Genomic DNA, 18654 nt, shown 5'->3' on the forward strand with positions numbered 1-18654 from the left:
GGCAGAGGCAGGCAGATCTCTGCGAGTTTGAGGCCACCCTCATCTACATAGTGAGTTCCAGGCCAGCTGGTCCAAAGACAGCTTTTGGTACTCAATTTTCTCCTCCCACCATGTGGGTCGTAGGGATCAAACTCAGGTTGCCAGGCTGGGAGGCAAGTGCTTTTACCTTTGGAGCCATCTCACCAGCCCTAAATTAAAACAAAACAAAACAAAACAAAACAAAAAACCATTTACTTGGGCTGGAAAGATGGCCCAGTGGTTAAAGAACACTGACTGTTCTTACAGAAGACCTGGGTTCAAATCCCAGCACCTACATGGCAGCTGGCAACTGTCCATAACTCCAGTTCCAGAGGATCTGAAGGCCTCTTCTGACCTCCACGGGCACTGCACAACATGGGTGTACTTACCTACATTCAGGCAATACATGCATATACATAAAATGAAAATAATAAAATGTTTAAAAAATACATTTACTTATTTTGTGTATGTATGTGCACACACATTTGAACATATGTACATATGCCACAGTGTACACATGGAGGTTGGAGGACAGCTTTTGAGAATTGTTTGTCTCCTTCCACCACCCGACACGAGTCCTGGGGTTTGAACTCAGGTCTTTAGGCTTGGGGGCAAGTGCCTTTACCCATTGAGCCATCTCAGCAGTTCCCAGGATTGGCTCCTTTGACAAACTACTTTTAGCAACCTCTGCTAGCATAAAATAATTCTGGATAAATTGTGGTTTGAAAAAAAAATCCGTTTCCTGTAATGAGTTACAATAAAAGCAACTCTAGAAAAAAGGGCACTTGATTGTAGTTTATCTTCAGGGGTAGAAGGATGGAAAGAGACTAGGGCATGTTTAAATCACTGTGTATTAAATGTTATCCTCTTAGGATTCAAAACAAATGGCCTTAAAAAAAAAAGGAGGTCAGAAGTGGGAAGTAGAAGGCCCAATTTGAGACTGTTTTGAAATGTCAGGACTGGTATTGAGGCAAAGTTTTGCCTCAAGGTTTTGAAAAAAAATTAAATGAAAAGTTTTTATTTATTTATTATTGATTGATTGATTGATTGTTAGACAAGGTCTAAAAATCACTGTGTAGCCCAGACTGACCTTGAATTTGTGGTCTCTTACTTAAGACTCTTGACTGCTGCAATTGTAGGCATGTGCCACCATGCTTAACAAATGAATATTTTAAAATTTGGTATTTTATGTTAATTGGTAGACTTTTAATAAGGAAATTAATGCCAGCCTAAATAGAGGGGTGTATGCATGCTAGAGCCTCCCATTTTGCAGGAATTCCTCTTCCTTACCCTGGAGTGTGGAGGGGAGCTTGTGGTAAATAAAACTGTGCTTTGAGGGTCATCAGAAGCTGCAAGTTTCCTGTTCTATGGGGTTTCGCTTCAGGAATGTAAGGGCCCAGTGTTTTCTCCTTAGAATTCAAGAGTGGGAATCTTGAAGCCTTGACTACGAGGGTCTGGCAGGAAAGAGCAGTAGTAGGGCAGGGGTGGAGTGGGAAGGAGGGAGGGGAAATGAGATGGACAGGACTATCATGTGTGCACCAGAGAGGCACACTTTCCTGGGAAAGTAATCTGAGGGAACAGGTGAAGCATTTTGAGCCCATCTCTGGATTCATCATGATGGGCTCTGGGTTTGAATGAGTGACTTATGGTAACACCCTCATCCTTCCAGACATGTGATGAGTAATGTGCTTCAAATATGTGTGTGTGTGTGTTGTGTGTCTGTGTGGGGGTGCATGCAAGAGTGTGCAAGTGCATGTGGACCTCAAGTGTTCATCAGACCTATCTCTTTTAGATGGTCTCTCCTTGGCCTAGACCTCACCAAGTAAGCTAGGCTGGCTGACCAGTGAGTCCCAGTGTGCCTGTCTGCACCTCCCCAGCCCTGGGATTACAAATGCATACCAACCATCATGTCTGGCTATGTGGTGTGGTGTGGTGTGGTGTGGAGTGGTGTGTGTGTGTGTGTGTGTGTGTGTGTGTGGTGTCGGTTCTGGGGAACAGATGGGAACAGGCACCCATGCTTACAAAGCAAACACTTTATAGACTGAGCCATCACCTTATCTCCCACATATATATTTTAAATGGTGGAAGGTCCCCAGGAAACAGTGATACTGTGATTCATCTGCCAGAAGATTCCATTCAGTATGTATTTACAGAGTGCATATCACCCACCAGGTGATATGGAAAAAATAATCATCACGCTAAAGGAATGATGTTAGGTCAGATTTCCACAGGACAGGACTCAAGGCTATGATCCTTCTGGTGCCCATGGCGGTTTCACTCCTGTCTGAGTATTTGGTCAATGTGTGTCAGGATGCACTCTCCGTCTCTCCTCCCCTTCCTCCTCCATCTTCATCTTCTCCATTGTGTCTTAGAGCTAAGTGTAGTTTCTGGTACTTGGCAGGTATTCAATAAATTATCCTTGTGTGTGTGGTAGTTATTACTTTACAGGCGAGGAAACTGCAGAACACCAAAGAACACACACACACACACACACACACACACACACACACACGACTGCGGGAGCGAGGATTCCAAGACAGGTCTGAGTGATTCCACAGCCCACGTTCTTTCCAGCTTCCCCTGGACTGCGGGGCTCAGGTGGGTGGGGAGCCAGACAGGAGCACCTGCACTGGTAAGCGCGAGTCTCTACGCAAGAGCTCTGAACCAGACACAGTGAGGCGGGCAAAGGTGGGATCTCCCTCTCCGCTCAAACCTCGCCCACGGAGAGGAAGCAACGTCGTGAGTGGATCGGTGTCTACGTCCTGCTGAGAATCCAACATCGACGGGGGGGGGGGGAGGAGTTAAGACTCTGTGAGCAAGGCAGAGGGAGGGTGGAAGGAGGGACTGGGAAGGAAAGCGTTCTTCCTAGTGTGTCGCCCGGTGAGACGCGGTCCTCTGTCCCGGGTCCCGGATCCGTTTGGCACTGTCATTTCTGCAGAGCCACTTGACGACCCGAGGTCCCTTCACCTGCGCAGGTGGGGCGTCGGCACCGGCTGTTTTCCTGAAGGCGGTCGGATCGCATAACTTCTCCCCAGTTTGAGGTGGGGAGGGCACATAACTCTTTCCATGGGAAGCAGGCTTAGTACCCAAGGGATGCTAAGATCTTGGGAAGGGTGACGGACGGCGCTGTACCAGGATGGCCAGGACCTCAGTAGGCATCCTTTGGCACCGCGTCCAGGTCAGCCCTTCCAACAACAGGGCTGATTATCCAATAAGCGAAATCCCCACCCGCCAACTGCTGGCTGCGGGCTGGGTGGGAAGCAGCGGCGCCGAGGGAGGCTATTTCGGGTGTGGGAACGAGGAGGGAGGAGGGGCGCCGTCAGGCTGGGCGCGGGTGCGCGGGGAAAGCCTCCAGCTCGGGCTGCCACGGCAACCGCGTCCAGGCAACGCGCCCGGAAGCGGCTCCAGGCTGCGCGCGCCCTGCGGTGGGGGGAGCTACGAACCCGGGGCCGGGCCGCGCGCGGGGCCGGGCGGCAGGAGCGCGCTGATTGGACGGCGCTCCCCGCGGCGCGCGGACCCGCAGCCGGGTTCGCCCCGCACAGCCCGGCGCCAGCGACCACCGCACCCAGCCGCCCGCGAAGACATGGGCAGCCGCGGCGCGCCGGATCCCCGCGAGGGTGAGTCCCAGAGGGATGCCTTCCCGGGCGGGCTTTCTCCCAAGCAGAGGATGCTCCGGCAGGGATGGTAGGGACCATCGATGTGACCTTGGAGCAAGCACTTAATAATGGGCGTGCGGTTGGGGCGAGGGCGAGCTGCGCGGGGCTCGGTGACATGCTGGGGCCCAGAGGATTAACTGCATGCTGACGCTCAGGGCTGAAGTTGGTCACAGAGCACAAGTAGCATTGCATCTTCGCGGGGGCTGCATGCTTGCAGACAGGCAGAGGCCCCCGAGGGACTGTTTTGGAGCGAGCTGAGGGTGTGCAGAGTTTGCCAGGGATAGGGGCTAGTCAGTCATCCCATCACCCAGAGCTGAGTGACCTTGGGTGGGTTAGACATGCTGCTTCCCCGCTGCGGGCTCCGATTCTCACCTTCGAAAGGAAGGCTCTTTCCAGTTGTATAAGGCTGTTAGGCTTGTCCTGTGAGTGAGGAAGGGTCCCAAGTACGTCTCAGCAGGGGCTTGCGCGTGTGAGACTTAATCTTGTTTATTTGGCAAGGGGTTTCTAATGAACTGGCTCCCGAAGTGGCAAGACATGCTCTCATTTTACGGCAGATGATGGAGAGAACAGGCGCTGGTCCAGCGTGGCTTGTTAAAACGCACAGATTAAAATCCCTTCGGTGTTCTAAAGTCGTGAATAGAATCAGGGCGGAGGCTCGGGTGCTTCTTTCCTGTAGTTGATCTAATAGGAAACTTTGTGTTTGTACAGGTAAAATAAAAACCCAGTAGTGGCAGGCAGCCGCAAATTAAGTGAGTCATTTCTTCAATGTTCAGGAGCTCTGAGTGTGTGTGTGTGTGTGTGTGTGTGTGTGTGTGTGTGTGTGTGTGTGTGTGTGTGTGTGTGTGTGTGTGTGTGTGTGTGTGTGTGTGTGTGTTTTGTTTGCGTGTGCGCATGTGTGCACCTAGCTTGAAGTCTGCATGCCAGTGTTAGAGATTATTTCATAGGAATAACCAGAAGTAATGCTGGACAGATTTGAATCTGCTGGAGAATTTCTTCAAGTTAGGGGACAAACATTTGTAGTTGGGGGGCTGGTGAGATGGTTCAGCAGGTGAAGGTGTTTGTGGCCAACAGTTTGATGACCTGAGTTTGCCCCCTTGAATCCACATGGTGAAAGGCGAGAATTAACTCCCGAAAGTTGTCCTCTGACCTCCACAGGCACACCGTTGCACACACACTAAATAAATGACTGTAATAAAAAATAAAAGTTAGGCATTTGAAGGTAAACATGTTCTTTATCCTAAGATTTGCACGTGTGTGTAAGATATACATCTATTCTTAGCACTGGTATAGACAGGGAGGCCCTTTTCCATCTTCTCCATCCATAAACTTCCCCTTCCTCCATGAGGGAAGAGAAACGCTCAGTGTTCCTGTTCCAGGATCATAGAGCTGTCTCTGACTTCATGCTCCATGGATACTCTAATGTTCACTGGAATGTGATTTTATCTGTGTAAAAATGTGGGACGGGCAGCAGAGTGTTCAGTTAATAAGTGTCTGCAAGCTTATTTTACCTCAGGTCTCAGTACTCTTGAATGGTTTGCATGTTACAAATCTAATTAACATAAAGATAGAAAAATCCTTACTGTCCAAGAATTCAGCCTCCGAGCCTACAGCCCTTTAATGGACTATGTGTCCTTGCCCTTGGAACCTCCATCAGCAAATGATTCATTCTCCCGCCTCTGCCGGCCTCTAACCCAAGTGTCTATTCTGCCACTCACTGCCTCCTTGTTTGCATCCTGCAGCCATATGCCTGTTTTTTTTTTTTTTTTTTTTTGGTCCCTGAATCCATTTCTTTCTCTTCTTGCACCAGGCTTTGAACAAAACAACTTCCTTCAGAGCATTCCTTGCTGCGCTCTCCTGGAGAGAGCTGGGATGCCCTTCTCCTTGCTCCTTAGGGTTGTCTCTAAGTCATCAACCTATCACCATTCAAGTCTCTTAGAACAAATGCAGTACTGTCTGCTCAGCCCCAGGGCCAGTCGTCTTGTGTTTCTGCTTGGTTCCTCTGAAGCCTGGTGGCCCTACAGAATCACCTGGCACAATTTGAAAAACATGGCTAATTTAAACTTTCTCAAATATGGCAAATGAGAATCATCAGGGTAAGGTGAGACTAAAAAAAAAATAAAAAAATAAAAAATCCCTGTTTAAGAAACAAACTTTGGGCCAGTGAGATGGCTCAGTGAGTAAAGGCACCTGTTACTAAGCCTGGCAATCTGAGTTCAATCCCTTGAACCCACATGGTGGAAGAGAACTAACTCCTTGCAAGTTGTCCCCTGACCTTCACATGTACACAGTGGCATGTACACAGCACTTCCCACCCCACCCCTAAACGTACATGACAAATAATTGGTTAAAAAAAAAAAGACACTTAAAAAGAAGAACTGGATGAACTGTCGGGGAGAGAGGAAGAAGGGAGAAAGCAGAGCTCACTGAGTGGTGTGTACGCTGGGTGGTGTGCATGCTGGGTGGTGTGCATACTGGGTGGTGTGTGCGGTGTTCAAGGAGCCTGGGGAACCTCTATGCTTGAGGCTGTGAAAGAGTCATAAAGACTCTTGAGCAGCTAGTGTCCCTCTCATCTCTGCTTTGCCTCTTGCTGGTGACTTTGGGTTTATATCGAGGCTGTTCCATTTGCTGACCTTGAAGTTCCTCAACTTTGACACCTATGGCTCAGCTCACACATCCTCCATGTGCTGAGTCCTGAGAACTCCACTTTTAAGAACGAGGCCTTGGACATCTGCCTCCTTGATGGGTTCCTTCTGCCCTGTGTCTGGATGCATCCTTAGGTACTGGCCCTGTCATCCCTGCGGTTGCAATGCTTCAGCACATCCGCAGCTCCACTTCACCCTTGCAGGTTACCAGCTGTGGAACCTGCAATCCTTGGCCTTGACATGCTGACATCTCCCATTCTAGTCTCCAATCCCCAAATCACCCTCATTATCTGCATTTTCTTCTTCTGGCTTGCAAAACTATCCTGGTGAAAGTAACAGGGACCTTCAAACTGGTTCTGTTGCAAATTCATGATGGCTCTAATTTCATAAAGGTTTTGTGTTCCAAAAGAAAAGACTCCATCTTTTTTTTAACTCTGCTTCCACTTAGCGGCTGTGCCACTGCTCTCTAGTCCTTACATTCCAGGGTGATTCCCTTTCAGAAAGATGGAGGATGACCACGCTCTCCTTTACTACCCCCACCTCAGTGCAAATCCCTGCTGTGCCCTCCTTAGTGTCTCCAAATATTTTTTCTTCCCCTCGTCCTTTATTTTCTTGTTCTGAAAGTTCAAGAGCTTCTTCTTGTCCAGTTTAGCCCACATATATCCCACACTCTGTTTTTTCTAGACTCCATTCCTTCCTGTCTGCCCCCTCCCTCCTTTTGGAACTTATTCCATTTTTTGGGAGACAAGGTCTCTCTGTTGCCCAGCTGTCCTGGAACTCACTTTGTAGACCAGGCTGCTTTGATCTCAAGAGAGATCCGCCTGCCTCTGCCTCCTAAATGCTGGGATTAAGGTGTGCGCCACCACATCCACCAGGCCTTGTTCTAATTCTAATTTCCTTCTTGCCTATCTTTGCTCCTTCCTTCCTCTGGCCCAGCCCTCACTACACTCCAATATATATATTGGAATATACATATACATACATATATGTGTGTGTATATATATATATATATATTCAAGTCATCCTTCTTAAAAGAAATGGTGCAGGAGTCTCCATTCTGTCTACTAGAACCTTCTCTAGTGGAGGATGCCATGGCAATCACTAGCCACATGTGGTTAAGAGTTCACAAAATGTGGCTAGGATGACCGAGGACCTAAATTTTTATTCCTTCATGTATCTGTTTTTGAGACAGGGCCTTGCTGTGCAGCCTGCATTGTTCTTGATTTCACAGTCCTCCTGCCTTGGTGTCCTAAAGGCTGAGATTACAGGCATGTGCTATCTCACCTTGCTTGGAACTGAATTTTCAATTATCTGAATTTTTAAAAATTTTTATTTATTATTTTTATTTTATGTGTATGCATGTATTACCTGCATGTAGGTAAGTGTACCCATGTCGTGCAATGCCCACAGAGGGCAGAAGAGGCTCTCGGATCCCCTGGAAATGGAGTTATGGACAGTTGTTAGCTGCCATGTGGGTGCTGGGATTCGAACCTGGGTCTTCTGCAAAAACGGTTGGTGTTCTCAACCGCTGAGCCATACCTCCAGCCCCCTCAATTATCTGAATTTTAAATGAACTTTAAACTCAACTGCAGTAGCCACAGGGAACTGTTGGCTATTGTGTAGGGCAGTGCTGAATCCTGACCAGGTGCTGTGTTGAGCTCTGGGTTCTGAGCACTTACCTCTTGTGACTTCCCTCATCTTTCTGAGGAAGCTGCCTCCTCACAGGGCTCCCGCAGCGGTGTCCTGGCCTCGGATCTGAGCCTTCCCTCTGCCTCTGCTCCTTGATCCTTGCCCTGCTGCCCTCCTCCTGGGCCTTTTTTGCTGTCTTTGTGGCCCTAGCTCTCCAGGTCCCACTCGTTCTTCACTTGGCTCCTTTCTTCCTGGCCTCTGTGGGGATTCTGTGTTTGGTCTTTTCCTCTTCCTTGCCTGGTTTCCTCTCTCTTCTCCCTCCCAGCCTCCCCCCCCAGCCCCCCAGCTTAGAGTCTACCTCCCAGTGCCCCAGTGGGAGCTATGGTTCTCCCCATCTCTGTGAGACCAGCACTTCTTAATTCTGTTTTGTGGACAAAGAGACTGAAATAGAGGGACATTAGAATTTCAAGGCAGGGCTACTTAGGAGCAGAGCTGAGGAAGGAGACTGGGCCACGCCACCCCACCCCACCCCCAGCCCTATTTTCAATGCTTTTGCTCAGGCCACCTGACTCCCTCCTAACTCCATTCAGAATTTGATACTGCAAGACCTATTTTATCATCCTGACTTCCCTAATCATTTACTTCCCTTTTAAACTTTTTTATGTTAAACTAATTCAGATTTACAGAATGATTTAAAGAATAATTTGAATAATTCTGATATCTCTTTCAACCATACTCTATAAATAATAACTTTTTGCCACACTTACTTTATCTTTCTGTCACATTCTCCCACTCTGTCTTTGCATCTATTTGTGGATGTACATGAATACCCTCCTGTATGTGCATAGACATGCATGCAGGTTGTAACTTTTCCTGAACCATTTCAGAGCAATATCGATGTGCCTGTACTGTCCCAAATACCTAAGTGTACATTCCTTCTTAGAAAGGGTATTTTCTTATACAACAGTTGTCAAATCAGGAAATTAAGTTTGAATCATTGCTGTTATTTAATCTACAAACACTATTCAGGTACCCTGAGGAAAAGATCTTTTTAAAAGGCTTTTTTTGGTTCAGGATCCAATATAGGCTTTAAACATTCCATCTATTATTGTACATGTGCATGTGCTTTAGCACACATGAAGATCAGAGGACAGCTTTTGTAGAGTTAATTCTCTCCTTCGACCTTTAGGTGGGTTCTGGGGATTGAACTTAGGTCTCTAGGATTGCTTGTGTGCACAGGTACAGGTGCCACTGCTCTCCTGTGAAGGCCAGAGGACGACTGGCAGGAATCAGTTCTCTTTCCACCATGTGGTGCCCAGGGATTGAACTCTTGGTCCAGGCTTGGTGGCAAATGCCTTTACCTGCTGACGTATCTTTGATCTCACAGAGATCTGTCTCTGCCTCCTTGTGCCCAGAATGAGTGTGGAACCCTCAGACCCTTGCTGTAGCCCAGGAGCCAGGTGGCCATTGGCACAAATAGGATCTTATAGCAAAGTGGCGGATTGTTTGGGAAGGTCTTTCTTTTTTAGTCTCCTTTTCTCTCTTTTTTCCTTCCTTTCTTACTTTATTTCTGTGGTATGTATGTGGGTGTTTACATGTGTATGTGTGCACATATGTGTGCAGGTGTACACATGCATGTGGAGGCCAGAAGTTGACATTGGGTGTCTTTCTCAATTGTTCTCCACTTTATGTGTTGAGGCAGAATCTCTGAATTGAACCCAGAGTCACTGGTTCGGCAGTCTAGCTAGCCAGTTTGCTCTGGGGATCCCCTGTCTCTTCCATTCTCCCTAGGTTCTGGGTTACAGGTTGGCTGCTTTGTCACCTGCTCTTTATGAGCATGCTCAGGATCTGAACCCAGATCCTCATGTGTGCATAGCAAGCACTTTACTCACTGAAACATCTCCCAGTCCATCTTCTTTTTGCGGGGGGGATGGGTCTTCGTGTAGCCCAGGCTGGCCTCAAACTCACTATGTAGTTAAGGGTGACCCTGAACTTCTGATCTTCCTGTCTATAGCAGTTGAGTGCTGGGATTACAGTTGTGCCTCTCCATACCTAGTTTTCTGTGGTACTGGGAATAGAATCCAGGCCTTTGTTCATGCTAGGCAAGCACTCTACCAACTGAGCTACATCTCTAGTCCTTGAGAAGTGGAATCGGTGTTTTGCCCTGGTGAGCTCTTAATTCAGGATATATGACAAGACAAAGAGCATGTTTGATTGAAAAAAATGGAGAAACCCAACTGCATTAAAAATGGCCCATTTGGTTCTTCACACCCCAAATGAGCAGCAGAATGTGAGAGAAGAAATTTCTATTTCCTCCGTGGAGCCTGAGCCACCTGTTTCCTTCATTGTCTGGCTTCTCTCCCTCTTCTCCCTCTACCCTCCTCTCACCCCTCACTCATTCCCTGGTCTTCCCTACTTCCCAGCTCCTTACCCTCAAGACCTTGTTCCCTCTTCTCCCTAGCTTAATGGTTTTAGTTTTTGGCTCTTGGATGCAGGTTTTCTTTTCCTTTGGGAAAAGCAGCTAAGGTTAATGGAATGTTCAAACTCACTGACCAGTTCTGGTGTACGTAACTGAGCAACTCTGTGTTTAGAGAAGCCGTGGGATAAGACAGATACTGAAGAGATGCTGTTGGCAAGCTGATCTCCACATAGAGAGCTGGAGCTCTGAGCAATCAGAGCAAATCCCCACACACACAGACTGAGGTGGGTGCTGATGCAGAGTGTCTCTGTCAGGTTCCAGCCAAGCCTGGGGACACTGGGCTGGGGACAGTATGCCTCCATGGGACTTCTTGTGGTTCAAGAGGTACCTTAAGTTGTCAGCCCATTATCAGGGAGAGCAAGGCAGAGCAGGTCCATCATGCTGGACAAGAAGCACTCTGCTTTACTCTGGGACCCTCTTCACAACTGTCTTTTCAAAATTTGTATTCACATATATGAATTATACATAATACTGGATTTCGTTATGACATTTTCATGCATGCACATAATGTATTTTGATCATATTCACCCCCTCATTACCCTCTCTCCTGCTGACCCCCTTCCTCTTTCTAGATATTTTTGTGTCTTTTTTATTTCTCTCCCTCTCTTTCTCCCCTCCCTCCCTCCCTCCCTCCCTCCTTCCTTCCCTCCATCCTTCTTTCCTTCCTTTCTTCCTTTCTTTCTCTTTCTTGACCATATGAGTTTTATCAGGGTTGTATGAGTGAAGGTTTGTTTACAGGAGCATGGATACCTTACTGGTGGTTACACAACGAAGAAACTGCCTCTCCTGTCCCCACCAGCCCCCACCAACCATAGATCCTCAGAGAGAAGCAGGGCCTGGCGAGTGCCTCAGCTCTCCAGGACAGTTGTTGGCTGGCCCAATCTTGTACAGGTCTTATATAGCTATTCACAGCTGCTGTGACTTTAAGTGACTTTAAGAGTGTGACAGCCCACAGTTAAAACAGCCCCCAGGCTGTCATGTGATGAAGTCCTGCCCTACCATGTGGCCCTGGTCACATGACCTCCAGTGCCTACCTGCAGAATCAGCCATGAGCTTACAGCTTGGGGTCTGGCTGGGCCATGGGGTCCCTTTTTGGGCCCTGGTCTTGCTCTTGGCACTGGGGCTGTCCAACCTCCAGGTCAGAGCCCACAGAGTTTTAGACCCTGACTTTCAGGAAGAGTATTTTGATCAATATCTGGACCATTTCAACTTTGAGAATTTCAGCAACAAACCTTCAGTCAGCGGTTCCTATTGTCAGACAAATTCTGGAAGAAGGCTTGGGGCCCATCTTCTACACAGGGAATAAGGGGGACATCTGGGCCTCCGCCAACAACTCTGGCTTCATGGTGGAACTGGCTGCCCAGCAGGAGGCCTTGCTTATCTCTGCGGAGCACTGGTACTATGGAAAATCTCTTCCATTCGGAATACAGTCCACACAGCGTGGGTGTATACAGCTGATGACCATGGAGCAGGCACTGGCTGACTTTGCTGTGCTGCTCCGGGCCTTGCAGCAGGACCTTGGAGCCCAGGATGCCCCGTCCTTTGGAGAGAGTTATGGGGGGATGCTGAGCACCTACACGAGGATGAAGTACCCCCACCTGGTGGCTGGAGCGCTGACAGTCAGTGCACCTGTTGTAGCAGTTGTAGGCCTTGGCAACTCCTATCAATTCTTCCGGGATGTCACAGCAGACGTCTATGACCTGAGTCCTAAGTGTGCCCAGGCTATGCAGGATGCCTTCTGGCAAATCAAGGACTTCTTCCTCCAGGGAGCCTATGATACCATCAACCAGAATTTCGGCACCTGCCAGCCAGTTTCCAGCACCGGGGATCTGACTCAGCTTTTTGGGGTTTCTTGGAATGCATTTAATGTGCTGGCCATGATGGACTACCGATATCCTACGACTTCCTAGGGCACCATCCTGCCAACCCTGTTAGGGTGGGCTGTGAACGACTGCTGAGTGAGGACCAGAGGATCATGGGTCTGTGATCATTGGCAGGGTTGGTCTACAATTCCTCTGGCATGGAGCCCTATTATGACATCTACCATCTATACCAAAGTTGTGCTGACCCCACTAGCTGTGGCAATGGCTTTGACACTAAGGCCTGGGACTACCAGGCCTGCACTGAGATCAATTTGACGTTTGACAGCAATAATGTGACAGACATGTTCCCTGACCTCACGTTCACCAATGAGCTCTGCCAGCAGTACTGTCTGGATACATGGGGAGTGTGGACCCAGCCAGAACGGCTGCAGACCAGCTTTTGGGGTGGTGACCTCAAAGCTGCCAGCAACATTATCTTCTTCAATGATGACCTAGACCCCTGGGCAAGAGGTAGAATCTAGAGCAACTTGAGCTCATCAGTCATTGCTGTCACCATCCAGGGGGAGCACATCACCTAGACCTCAGAGCATCTAATCCAGAAGACCCAGCAGCTGTGGTGGAGGTACGCAAACTGGAGGCCACTTTCTTTCATGAGTGGGTAAAGGTAGCCAGATGGAAACAGTAGCCAACAGTGCCCTGAGGGCCTGGGCCTAAGAGCCAATACTCTTCCAGCTAAGACCAAGCAGGGCTCAGAGATCCCTTGTTTTATGTGAGCAGCTGTGGCCAGGCAGACTGCCCCGTGTCTGAGGGACTGTCCAGATCCATGGTGGCCTGCCTTAAGCAACAGGCTGGTAGATGGAAGGAGTTGGATAAATGTCTTGTTTCCAGGCCAAGAAAAAAAAAGAGTGTAACAGCCATGTCCTTCATCGTTTACAGAAGTCTGCATCCACACCCTTCCCCTCTTCTTCCACCCCTTACATTCTTTCCACCACTTCTTCTGAGATGTTCCTTAACCCTTGAGGGGGTAATAATGATGTCCCATTTATGAGTAGTCATTGAACAGCCAATTATTCTCAATGCTCAGCAGTTACAAGTGTCTGCATTCACTGCTGACCCACGCCTTTAATCTCAGCACTCGGGAGGCAGAGGCAGGCGGATCTTTGTGAGTTTGAGGCCAGCGTGGTCTACATAGTGAGTTCCAGGACAGCTGGGGCTACAAGGAGACCCTGTCTCAAAAAGACAAGACAAAGAAAAGAAAAAAAAGAAGCTTCTCTGACTGAAGCTGACGCCACACAGACTGGCCTGGTTGTTGGCTTTTGCCTGGACTCTCCTTTCCTGGCTCCTGGGATTTTCACAATTCTTCAACATAAAATCAGACAATTTTTGGAGAAAGAGGAAACTCATTTGCTTTTTACTGTTGCATGTTGTTGGCTCAGTAGTTAATTGATATCCGTTTATCTTACTTTATTTTGTGGTGCTGGGAATTGAACCCAAAGCCTCAGACATGCTAGGCAAGCATTCTACCATTGAGCTACACCCCCAGCCCCTTCGATCTTTTAGAAATGTAGTTTTCGGTGATAATGAAACCATCTATCCATATATCATCACCTCTTTCTGCTACGCCAGGAAAGCAACTGAGAATGTGTTGTCAGAAGCATCAAAAGGCCTGAGTGTTTGGTTGTTGAAGTGAAAGTCAGCCTCTAGGCTGGTAAACAGCAGAGATGGCGGGACCCGCAGGGTCCTCCATCTGGGTCACCTCCCCCACTGACTGGGGGCCAGCCCAGCCCCTTAGGGCTTGCGATGATGGCATCCTGTACGGATGGAGCTGCTGCAGGAGGGAAAGCAGAGATCTTACTGCTGGAGCTGAGTATGGCTTAAATAAAGAGCATGTTTGTGTGGGAGAGAATGTGTGGGGGCTGCTTTTTTGCATTATGGAATTCTTAAAATTATTTAACCGGGAAGATGTTATTCAGGAGCCTCTGGTGCTTTCAGCTTGTTTTTTGTTTATTTCAGATTTCTTTTCTCTCTCTCTCTCTTCTCCCTCTCTGTCTCTCTTTTTTTTTATTATCTGTGGCAGATCACAAAAGCCCTCCCCTCCGCTCTCTAAATAGTTTTAGTATTAGTGTGTTGAGCTGTAGATAAGAGGATCTCTCAAAAGGAGATTCCCTGGTTAGCCAGAGAAAGACGGTCCTGCCCCCGGAGTGCCAGGAAAAGGGCACAGGCTGGGGACCTGGGATTTCTTCCAAGGCCACACCAGTAACTTTATTGTTAGAAAGTCATGCAGGGTAGAAGCCCAAAGTCACGACCAGCCTTCTGCCTGCAGGAGTATAGAAGTCATGCCTTCCCTCCTGTGGGTGAACCCTCGTGCACTGGGGGTGTAGGTAGAGAGTTTACACCCGTTTTGAATAATATTTTTTCACTTCTTGCTGTTGCGCTTGGCAGATTCCCTTTTTAACATTTGGTGGTGTGCCTTGTCTAATGCTGGAAGAAAAGTTGCCAAATATAGCTGTTGATAAAAAGTAATATTAAGACACTTCTCTTTGGGTGTGGGTGCATGTATGCAGGAGCACACGGGTCCTCTGCAAGGTGACCTGAAGCTGTCTGCCAAACCCTCGGCTGGAGGGGCACCTCGAGTCAGCCACCAATACATCAGTTGGGCAGAACAGCTCAATAATTAAAATGCTGGGCCTTTCCCAGTTAGAGAATCAAAAGGCAAATGGACTCCTTTCTGAGCATCTGTGAAGAGACACGAAGCCTGGCATCATAGGGTATGTGGTTTCCTATAGGATGTGGTCTCTTTGGCCCCAGAGCAGTTCAGTTGAGAGGCATAATCTACGAACAGTTCAAATAACAGTAGGAGATTTAAATAGCATTTCAAAATAGCTGTTATTAATAGACAAGAACAAAACCAGTCTGTTTTCGCAGGGGTTCTCCTAAAAAGTGTTAGCATCATTTTGAGCTGTGGAGGGTAGGCTAAGGCAGTGTCAACTGACTGCTCTGTGGGCTCTCAGGGTTTGTTTGTGAATCCGACCCAACAGAGACCACTTGCTATATTGGCTGGAAGACCAGTAAAATGTTTTAAGCATTCTGGGCCTTTTTTTTTTTTTTTTGTCTGAGACAGGGTCTCATGTAGCTAAAGATGACCTTGAACTCTTGAGCCTCTTGCTTCCTCCTCCCGAGTGCTAGGATTACAGTTCTGTGCCATCACACTCAGTTTATGCTGTGCCAGGGATGGAACCAGAGCTTCTGCATGCTAGGTTAGCACTCAACCGAGCCGCATCCCCAACCCTCTGAAACACAATTTTATGAATCAAATACAATCACCCCTTACTTGTCTAACTCAACAAGTTCCCTTTGTGAATGTAACAGAGTTGAGGGAAATAAAACAAGTTGTTTGAAGTGATCACTCAGTTCCCGGAACTGAGGTTTTTGGAGTGCTATGTGGTAGAGCCCTAGTTCTGCTGTATCAGTGCCACATGCCTGATCCCCATGGGCGTAATCCAGGCCACAGCCACAGCTTTGATGACGACACCAGGCTCAAGCTTCATAATGTGCCCACAATGGAATAAGAGGAAGGTAAAAGCTGACAGCGCATTTGCTTTAATCGAGCCGTACTATCTTTTAAACCCAGAATGGGACTTTTTTCTGTCTCCAGAGCCTTAAGCCAACAGTTTCTACATACGTTGTTGTTTGTTGGCTCATTGTTTTATCTGAGAAGTGCTCACTGGAATTTTCGTAATGGTGAAAATAACAGTCTTATGAAAAGTATTCTGAAAATGAGAACAGAATAAAAATGTACTTGCTGGGGGCTGGAGAGCTGGCGCAGCGGTTAAGAGCACTGACTGCTCTTGCAGAGGACCCGGGTTCGATTCCCAACACCCATATGGTGGCTACAAACTGTCCTTGACTCCAGTTCCAGGGGAATCCGAAGCCCTCTTCTGATGTCTACGGCATTGCACGACACGGGTGCACTCACATACACGCAGGCAATACACTCACACACATAAAATAAAAATAATAAAATATTTTTAAAAATGTACTTGCTGCTACTAATTACATTTTGATATATTTCTTTCCATTGTTTTAAGATTTATTTATTCTTTTTTTTCCTGTGTATGAGAGTTTTGCCTGCAGGTATGCATATGTACCATGTGCACAAAATGCCTACAAATACCAGAAGAGGGCATTGGATCTCCCAGCACTGGAGTTACAGAAGGTTATGAGCTACTCATGGGTGCTGGGAACCAAACCCAGGTCCTCTACAAGAGCAGCAAGTGCTCCTGACCACCGAGCCATCTCTCCAGCCCCTCTTTCCACTGTTTTAAAGGACTACTATAGAGCAGAGTGAGATGGCACACACCTGTCATCCCAGAACTCAGCCAAGGCAAAGGATTGAGAACTCAAGACCAGCTTGGGCTACATTGCAAGTTCCAGGAAAGCCTGGACTAAATAATGAAATCTTGTCAAGAACAAACAGGCAAGATTACTATAATAATTCATCTAGTACTTGAATCTTTGACTTACCCTTTCCAAGATGGTAGAGGCATTTCTCATTTTGGGGGGAGATGTAGGATTGAGAGAATGTCAAGGTGTTACAGATAAATATTAGATACCTCTGACACTGGAGTTTCACATTTTGGTGTGAGGATGCACATGGCTTGTAGGCCACATAACATCTTGATGGCTCACAGGTTTCTCTAGGTCCACCTCACAACCGCCATGCTGTCTCTATCCCTGAATATGCTTGGTCAGGATATTTTTTTCCAGATACCAATCACCTAGTTTCCAAACTTCTGATCCTGGGGAGGCCAGGTGAGCTTCCCACTGAGAAGAAAACTGGATGCGATTCTTTGTGCTATCCTGTTGTCTGAGCCTTGTGGGGATTTAGGGAAAAGTCTGGCTGTTAGTGGTGGCCCTTCCTTGGACTGGTTAAGCTAGATATATTGGCTTTGGAAATAAGGCTTCCAAAGAGGCCTGAGTTTCGCAGTCCTCCTCCTCACACCAAATGAAATGATAGCCTAGATCCTAACCATCCACACCACAAAAACCACCCCAGTGATCTGGCATGGGAGGAGTAGAGTAGGGTGTGAGAGACAAAAGGAAGGGGGATATGGCTTCAAAGGTATTTCAAGTTGGAGGCTGGAGAGATGCTCAGTGGTTAAGAGCACTGGCTGTACTTGCAGAGGACCCAGGTTCAGCACCAAGCACTGACATAGTAGCTAATAATCATCCATAACCTCAGAGGATCCAGTGCCCTCTTCTGGCCTCTGTGGGCATTGCATGCACAAGGTGCACTTATATCCACATAGGCAAAGCACTCATACATATAAAATATAAATAAAAACAAATTTTAAGTAGTCTCAAGTTGGGACTGGGGATGTAGCCCAGCTGATAGAGTGCTTGCCTCGAATGCACGAAGCCCTGAGTTCAATCCCCTTGCCCTACATAAACCAGACATGGTAGCACACGCCTGTAATGCCAGCTAGTACTCAGAGGTGTAGCAAGAGGATCAGAAGTTCAAGGTTATCTTCAGCTACATAATGAGTTCAAGGCCAGCTTGGACTATATGAGACCCTGTCTCAAAACAAGCAGATGAACAAAACAAACAAACAAACAAACAAACCCCTCCCAAATAGCCTCAAATCTGTGAAAGTGTCCATGCATTGAAAAAGGACCCAGGGAGGTCAGATAGGCGAGGGAAGAAGGGCAGGTAATTATTGGTGTATGCACACAGCAGGACAGTGATTGACTAACCCTGGGGTCTCCTGTTCCAGACATCTGTGCCAGGCCAGGTTCAGGTCAATTTCTCATGATGGGGAGGGGGAGGAAGAGCAGGTAGGACACTGGTGGCAATGGCAGTGGCAATAGGTTTACAGGATCTTTAAAACTCCCAAGATAAGAGTGTCAGCGAGATGGCTCAATGGTTAAAGGCACTCACCTCCAAGCCTGATGATCTGAGTTCTATTCTTGAGATGCATGTGGTAGAAGGACAGAACCCTCTTTTGTAAGTGTGAGCATGCACACACATGCATAAATGTAAAAATAGCCCCCCCCCCCAATTCCCAAGTTAAAATAGCTCATTTTTTTGAGACAGGATTTTTTTGTGTAGCCCAGCTGGCCTGGAACTCTTTATGTAGACCAGGCTGATCTGGAAATCACAGAGATCTGCCTGTCTCTGTCTCCCCAGTGATGAGATTAAAGGTGTGTGCCACCATGCCTGGCCAAACATCTAACTTTTAACAGAAGTGTATTTAGTATGCTGCAAGGAAAGGCAGGCTAGGTAGTAGCAAAAAATCTAATTTTTTTCTTTCTGAGAGAGTCACATGTAACCCAGGCTGGCCTTGAACTTCTTTCTGCCTCCACATTCCAAGTGCTGAGACTACAGGTTATGTGTCATCATACTTGGT

At 47.6% G+C, this 18654-nt stretch overlaps 1 protein-coding gene and 1 pseudogene across 1 annotated transcript in view; both read left to right on the forward strand.

The window, feature by feature from the left end:
• The first annotated feature begins 3477 nt into the window (after positions 1–3477).
• Positions 3478–18654, forward strand: part of Fam81a (family with sequence similarity 81 member A) — a 73011-nt gene continuing 57834 nt past the window's right edge. The window contains exon 1 of the mRNA XM_008836885.2: positions 3478–3635. The gene's annotated coding sequence lies outside the window, so the exon portion shown is untranslated. The remainder of the gene's footprint in view (positions 3636–18654) is intronic.
• Positions 11473–12932, forward strand: LOC103737166 (annotated as a pseudogene).

The sequence above is a fragment of the Nannospalax galili genome, unplaced genomic scaffold (assembly GCF_000622305.1).
Source record: "Nannospalax galili isolate Female #2095 unplaced genomic scaffold, S.galili_v1.0 scaffold117, whole genome shotgun sequence".
Taxonomy (NCBI): Eukaryota; Metazoa; Chordata; class Mammalia; order Rodentia; family Spalacidae; genus Nannospalax; species Nannospalax galili.